General features: G+C 42.8%; 1 non-coding gene across 1 annotated transcript; it reads right to left on the bottom strand.

Annotated features, from left to right (window-relative positions):
- Positions 1-283: 283 nt before the first annotated feature.
- Positions 284-355, bottom strand: trnaq-cug (transfer RNA glutamine (anticodon CUG)). Its single transcript has one exon. It is a non-coding gene; the product is annotated as a tRNA-Gln (tRNA).
- Between the last annotated feature and the right edge of the window lie 7,305 nt (positions 356-7,660).

The following is a 7,660-nucleotide window of genomic DNA, read 5'->3' as shown; positions in this document are numbered from 1 at the left end:
CTTTCTACACCTTGAGACAATTTCAAAGAATAAGACATTAGAATAAGCCTAATGTTGCCAGGGGAATTAGCTCAAATGGTAGAGTGCTCGCTTAGCATGAGAAAGGTAGCGGGATCGATGCCTGCATTCTCCAAGCCGAGACCTTTCCTTTTAGATTAACTTCCTTAACTAGACAAACTGTAACTTTGATGCTATTTAGTCATGCTCCCTACCTGAGCTTTTGGGGCTCACTGGTGACAACAAGTTTTTAGAAGCGGGTCCTGTGTACTTCCGTGGCAAAAGCAGGTCCCACCGAGATTTGAACTCGGATCACTGGATTCAGAGTCCAGAATGCTAACCATTACACCATGGAACCTTGACAACAGTGACAATTGCTCACATTGCCACAAAGACTAAATCACTTATAGGGTCATCAGTAGTACCTCCAAGCTTGTGCTTTTTTTGCTTTTCCTGCCGCAAGAAAGTACGCAGGTTCCACTGAGATTTGATCTCGTAGCGCTGGATTCAAAATCCAGAGTCCTAACCATTACACCATGGAACCACCACTGTCTCAATGGCAAAAACAAGTGTTAAAGTGCTTCGATTTCTAGTCAGCAAAGTCCTAATGAAAGAAGGAAGCTGATTTCAGAAATGGAAGATAAAGCACGTTTTGCCCACAGTCAGCTATTCCCAGACATGCCAGTACAACTCCAATTAGCCTGCATGGGGAACGAACGAGACGTCCAAAACGTCTGGTCAATCGGACGTTTCAATTGCACACATCAAATAGCCAAGAATCGATGACAATAAAAAAAGAGAAGAAGCGCAAAGACAAACTGTGCTGCCTTTTTATGTCTGTATGTGTGTGTGTGTGTGTGTGTGAGCAGCCCGGAGCTCGGCAGATGCAGAATCACTCTGGACCCCTCACATCCAGCGCACTCCCTCTTTGAACTGTTGCCATCTGGTCGACGCTACAGAGCACTGAGCACCAGAACGACCAGACACAGGAACAGTTTCTTCCCTCAGGCAATCCATCTCATGAACACTTAACAATAACTGTGGAACACAGACTATTTATACACTCATACTCTTATTTATTTAACACTCATACTCAGTCTACACCTAAAATTTGCACATAATATACAGTACCTGTACATACAAATCTGTCTATTGCAAAATACCTGCACATACAATTGTCGATTTATATATTTTTATTCCTTATTTACTTGTTCTATTTTTTATTTTTTATTATCTGTGTTTTTTGTTCTGTCACTGTCATTCTGTTACACTGTGGAAGCTTCTGTCACGAAAACAAATTCCTCGTATGTGTAAACATTCCTGGCAATAAAGCTCATTCATTCTGATCTTCTGATCTGAACAAAAGAAGGAAAATGACCTAACATGGAAGATTTTCTACACCTTGAGACAATGTCAAAGGATAAGACATCTCTCCAAATATGGCCAGGGCAATTAGCTCAAATGGTAGAGTGCTTGCTTGACATGTGAGAGGTAGCGGGATCGATGCCTGCGTTCTCCAAGCAGAGACCTTTCCTTCTAGATTAACTTCCTTAACTAGACTGACTGCGCTTTGATGCTATGTAGTCATGCTCCCTACCTGAGCTTTTGGGGAATGACTACATAGCATCAAAGCGCAGTCTGTCTAGTTAAGGAAGTTAATCTAAACTTTTTGCTGACAAAAAGTTTTTCGAAGCGGGTCCTGTGCACTTTCATGGCAAATGCAGGTCCCACCAAGATGTGAACTCAGATCGCTGGATTCAGAGTCCAGAACGCTAACCATTACACCATGGAACCTTGACAACAATGACAGTTGCTCACAATGCCACAAAGACTAAATCACTTATAGGGTCACCAGCAGTACCTCCAAGCTTGTGCTTTTTTTGCTTTTCCTGCCGCAAGAAAGTACGCAGGTTTCACCAAGATTTGAACTCGTAGCGCTGGATTCAAAATCCAGAGTCCTAACCATTGCACCATGGAACCACCACTCTCTCAATGGTCGGCCATTTGGAAGGCAGATAGCATTGTGGCTATGTGGAGCCAATTAGACAGCGGGTTGGTTCACAGTGAATTTTAGTCACAGGCCCACGTTGGCCAAAAGTCGAGGACAGGGAGTATCTGCCAAAACCCGGGATTGAACAAGTGACCTTTAGAGCTTCAGTTTAACGCTCTCCGAACTGAGCTATTTCAGCCATGTCAGCCCATGGTCTAACAAGCAGGGATTTCCATAAGACCACCCGTCACTTTGCGAGAAAAGCAGAGCTGACATCCCAGGGAACAAAAGAGGCTGGCCCGGAGGCAGCTCGAACCACCGACCTTGACGTTATTAGTGCCACGCTCTAACCAACTGAGCTAACCACTCTGGTTCTGACTGGACTTCTTCCCAATTTGCCAAAAAATTCCTGATAGCCTATTACACAAAAGAGCTTCAGGATCAAGCCTCACCACAGGCTCGTCGATGATTTGCACCCGGGACTTCTCGCACCCAAAGCAAGAATCATACTCCCAGAAAAACGAGCCAGCTCGCTCTGCCACTGATCCACTGCCTAGCTTGGAGCATCACTGTTCAAATGGCTTTAAATGCAAGGAGCATCACGAAATCTGCACCTCTGGCAAAAACAAGTGTGAAAGTGCGTCGATTTCTGAGAAATTTGTTTCTGCCGTGGCTGCACTAGCCTTATCACTGTTCAAATGGCTTTTAACACAAGGAGCATCATGAAATCTGAACCTGTGGCAAAAACAAGTGTTAAAGTGCGTCGATTTCTGAGAAACTTGCTTCTGCCGTGGCTCCTCTAGCCTTCCCTGTAGGGTGTGTAGGATAGTCAGCAGAGTCCTAATGAAAGTAGGAAGCTGATTTCAGAAATGGAAGATGAAGCAAGTTTTGCCCACAGGCAGCTGTTCCCAATCATGTCAGTACAACTCCAATCAGCCCGCATGGGGAACGAACAAGACGTCCAAAACGTCTGGTCAATCGGACGTTTCAATTGCACACATCAAATAGCCAAGAATTGATGACCATAAAAAAAAAGAAAAGAAGCGCAAAGACAAATTGTGCTGCCTTTTTATGTCTGTATGTGTGTGTGTGAGCAGAAAAACAAATTTAATGTGTAATGAAGGTCCCTTGGGAGTACTTATCCTGATACAATTCTCATGGGTGCGTACTTACTTGATCACAAAAGTCACTTCTGATACAGGATCACAATCTTGTGAAAGCCAAGTCAATTATTTGTAATAAAGCACATGTAAAAAAACCAAAAAAAAAACCAGAAGTTGATGCAAAGTGTTGTGCGACAACAGGAAAGCTCAAAAAGTTTCATTTAAAGAAACAGTGAATGAAATCAGCAAGCATTAGAAAAAATGAGCTAATAAAAGATGGCAGCCATTATAATTACCAGAGGAAAAGAACAACAATAGTATGAACGCAGACAGCGTGTTGAGTCTCCCGGGCTTTCGGCTGTTTAGAGCAGTACGACAACCGGAAAGCTCAGAAAGTTTAATTTAAAGAAACACTGAATGAAATCAGCAAGCATTAGAAGAAATTAGCTAATAAAAGATGGCAGCCATTATAATTACCAGAGGAAAAGAACAACAATAGCATGAACAAAATAAGGAAAATTACCTAACATGGAAGACTTTCTACATCTTGAGACAATGTCAAAGGATAAGACACCTCTCCTAATATGGCCAGGGGAATTAGCTCAAATGGTAGAGCGCTTGCTTAGCATGCGAGAGGTAGCGGGATTCATGCCTGCATTCTCCAAGCAGAGACCTTTCCTTTTAGATTAACTTCCTTAACTAGACAGACTGCACTTTGAGGCTACGTAGTTATGCTCCCTACCTGAGCTTTTGGGGCTCACTGCTGACAAAAAGTTTTTAGAAGCGGGTCCTGTGTACTTTCGTGGCAAATGCAGGTCCCACTGAGATTTGAACTCAGATTGCTGGATTCAGAGTCCAGAATGCTAACCATTACACCATGGAGCTTTGACAACAGTGACAATTGCTCACATTGCCGCAAAGACTAAATCACTTATAGGGTCACCAGCAGTACCTCCAAGCTTGTTAACTTCCTTAACTAGACAGACTGCGCTTTGATGCTATGAAGTCATGCTCCCTACCTGAGCTTTTGGGGCTCACTGCTGACAAAAAGTTTTTAGAAGCGGGTCCTGTGTACTTTCGTGGCAAATGCAGGTCCCACTGAGATTTGAACTCAGATTGCTGGATTCAGAGTCCAGAATGCTAACCATTACACCATGGAGCTTTGACAACAGTGACAATTGCTCACATTGCTGCAAAGACTAAATCACTTATAGGGTCACCAGTAGTACCTCCAAGCTTGTGCTTTTTTAGCTTTTCCTGCCGCAAGAAAGTACGCAGTTTCCACCGAGATTTGATCTCGTAGCGCCGGATTCAAAATCCAGAGTCCTAACCATTACACCATGGAACCACCACTCTCTCAATGGCAAAAACAAGTGTTAAAGTGCGGCGATTTCTGAGAAATTTGTTTCTGCCGTGGCTCCACTTGCCTTACCTGTAGGGTGTGTAGAATAGTCAGCAAAGTCCTAATGAAAGTAGGAAGCTGATTTCAGAAATGGAAGATGAAGCAAGTTTTGCCCACAGGCAGCTGTTCCCAATCATGTCAGTACAACTCCAATCAGCCCGCATGGGGAACGAACAAGACGTCCAAAACGTCTGGTCAATCGGACGTTTCAATTGCACACATCAAATAGCCAAGAATCGATGACAATAAAAAAAGAGAAGAAGCGCAAAGACAAACTGTGCTGCCTTTTTATGTCTGTATGTGTGTGTCTGTGTGTGTGTGTGTGTGTGTGTGTGAGGAGAAAAACAAATTTAATGTGTAATGAAGGTTCCTTGGGAGTACTTACCCTGATACAATTCTCATGGGTGCGAACTTACTTGATCAAAAGCTAGGCAACGGATCAATGGCAGAGCGAGCTGGCTTTTGAACAAAAGAAGCAAAATGACCTAACATGGAAGACTTTCTACACCTTGAGACAATATCAAAGAATAAGACATCTCTCCTAGTACAGGCAGGGGAATTAGCTCAAATGGTAGCATGCTCGCTTAGCATGCGAGAGGTAGCGGGCTTGATTCCTGCATTCTCCAAGCAGAGACCTTTCCTTTTAGATTAACTTCCTTAACTAGACAGACTGCGCTTTGATGCTATTTAGTCATGCTTCATACCTGAGCTTTTGGGGCTCACTGCTGACAAAAAGTTTTTAGAGGCGGGTCCTGTGTACTTTCATGGCAAATGCAGATCCCACCGAGATTTGAACTTGGATCGCTGGATTCAGAGTCGAGAACAAAGAAGCAAAATGACCTAACATGGAAGACTTTCTACACCTTGAGACAATATCAAAGAATAAGACATCTCTCCTAGTACAGGCAGGGGAATTAGCTCAAATGGTAGAGTGCTTGCTTAGCATGCGAGAGGTAGTGGGTTCAATTCCTGCATTTTCCAAGCAGAGACCTTTCCTTTTAGATTAACTTCCTTAACTAGACAGACTGTGCTTTGATGCTATTTAGTCATGCTTCCTACCTGAGCTCACAAAAGTCACTTCTGATACAGGATCACAATCTTGTGAAAGCCAAGTCAATTATTTGTAATAAAGCACATGTAAAAAAACAACAAAAAAAAAACAGAAGTTGATGCAAAGTGTTTTACGACAACAGGAAAGCTCAGAAAGTTTCATTTAAAGAAACACTGAATGAAATCAGCAAGCATTAGAAGAAATTAGCTAATAAAAGATGGCTGCCATTATAATTACCAGAGGAAAAGAACAACAATAGCATGAACAAAAGAAGGAAAATTACCCAACATGGAAGACTTTCTACACCTTGAGACAATGTCAAAGGATAAGACATCTCTCCTAATACAGCCAGGGGAATTAGCTCAAATGGTAGAGCGCTCGCTTAGCATGTGAGAGGTAGCAGGATCGATGCCTGCTTTCTCCAAGCGTAGACCTTTCCTTTTAGATTAACTTCCTTAACTAGACAGACTGCGCTTTGATGCTATGTAGTCATGCTCCCTACCTAAGCTTTTGGGGCATGACTACATAGCATCAAAGTGTAGACTGTCTAGTTAAGGAAGTTAATCTAAACTTTTTGCTGACAAAAAGTTTTTCGAAGCGAGTCCTGTGTACTTTCATGGCAAATGCAGGTCCCACTGAGATTTGAACTCGGATTGTTGGATTCAGAGCCCAGAATGCTAACCATTACACCATGGAACCTTGACGAAAGTGACAATTGCTCACATTGCCACAAAGACTAAATCACTTATAGGGTCACCAGCAGCACCTCCAAGCTTGTGCATTTTTTGCTTTTCCTGCCGCAAGAAAGTACACAGGCTCCACCGAGATTTGAACTCGTAGCACTTGATTCAAAATCCAGAGTCCTAACCATTACACCATGGAACCACCACGCACTCAATGGCGGCAATTTGGAAGGCAGATAGTGTTGTGGCTATGGGGAGCCAATTAGACAGTGGGGTTGGTTCACAGTGAATTTTGGTCAGAGGCCCAGGTTAGCCAAAAGTCGAAGACAGGGAGCATCTGCCGAAAACCGGGATCAAACAAGGGAGCTTTAGATCTTCAGTTTAACACTCTCCCAACTGAGCGATTTCGGCCACGTCAGCCCGTGGTCTAACAAGCAGGGATTTCCATAAGACCACCCATCACTTTGCGACAACAGTAGAGCTGACATCCCAGAGAACAAAAGAGGCTGGCCCGTAGGCAGATCGAACAACCGACCTTGACGTTATTAGCACAACGCTCTAACCAACTGTAGCGTCTGGACCAATCAGACACACCATTTTTCATTTGATTTAACAAATCAATTATTCATTAGATTAACAAATAATCACAGACCCCTCATCTAATAAACATGCTGGGTGCCAGGATGTCTGCGAACGAACAGGCCTCTGATTCCATGGCAACCAATGCTGATATCACTGGTTTTATTGCCCAAAGGAATGTGGGTAGAGAAACTCACTACATTTTCCATAGGAAAGACACAATGCACAGTAAAAATGGACTCTTCTCTAATGAATTCATTGGAAAACATTTCTTTGAATGAATACACATATTCTTCAGGTCATTGTGTATGTTGTTACTGTCCTTGTATATTGTCTTTTATATTGTATACTGTTTTATGCAGGCTTATGTAGCGTCTGGACCAATCAAAAACACAATTTTTCATTTGATCTAACAAATCAGTTATTCATTAGATTAACAAGTCGTCACAGACCCCTCACCCAACAAACTGGATGCCAGGATGTCTGCAACGACACCAGGCCCCCCCTGGTCCCCATGGCAACCACGACACCTCTGCTAGACCAGATCCATTTACGACCTAATGGCATGTTGAGAATTTCCCCTCGCACTACATTCCCCATAGGAAATCCACAGTGCACAGTAAAAATTCACTCTTCTCTGATTAATTAATAGGAAAACCTTTCTTTGAATGAACACACATATCCTTCAGGTCATGGTGTATGTTGTCTTTGAGATTTTATACTGTTTTATGCAGGCTTGTGATGGAAACACTCATTCCTGTCATCCTACATATATGTAACCCTACCATGTTTAGTATCTATGAATTCGCCTTCTGATGATCGAAACAAGCGTGTATATTATATGTTGGTACATAG

This window comes from Sinocyclocheilus anshuiensis, unplaced genomic scaffold (genome assembly GCF_001515605.1).
Source record: "Sinocyclocheilus anshuiensis isolate Anshui unplaced genomic scaffold, SAMN03320099.WGS_v1.1 scaffold3871, whole genome shotgun sequence".
Lineage (NCBI taxonomy): Eukaryota > Metazoa > Chordata > Actinopteri > Cypriniformes > Cyprinidae > Sinocyclocheilus > Sinocyclocheilus anshuiensis.
The sequence above is the reverse complement of the archived record's forward strand: the minus strand, read 5'-3'. Positions and strand labels throughout refer to the sequence as shown.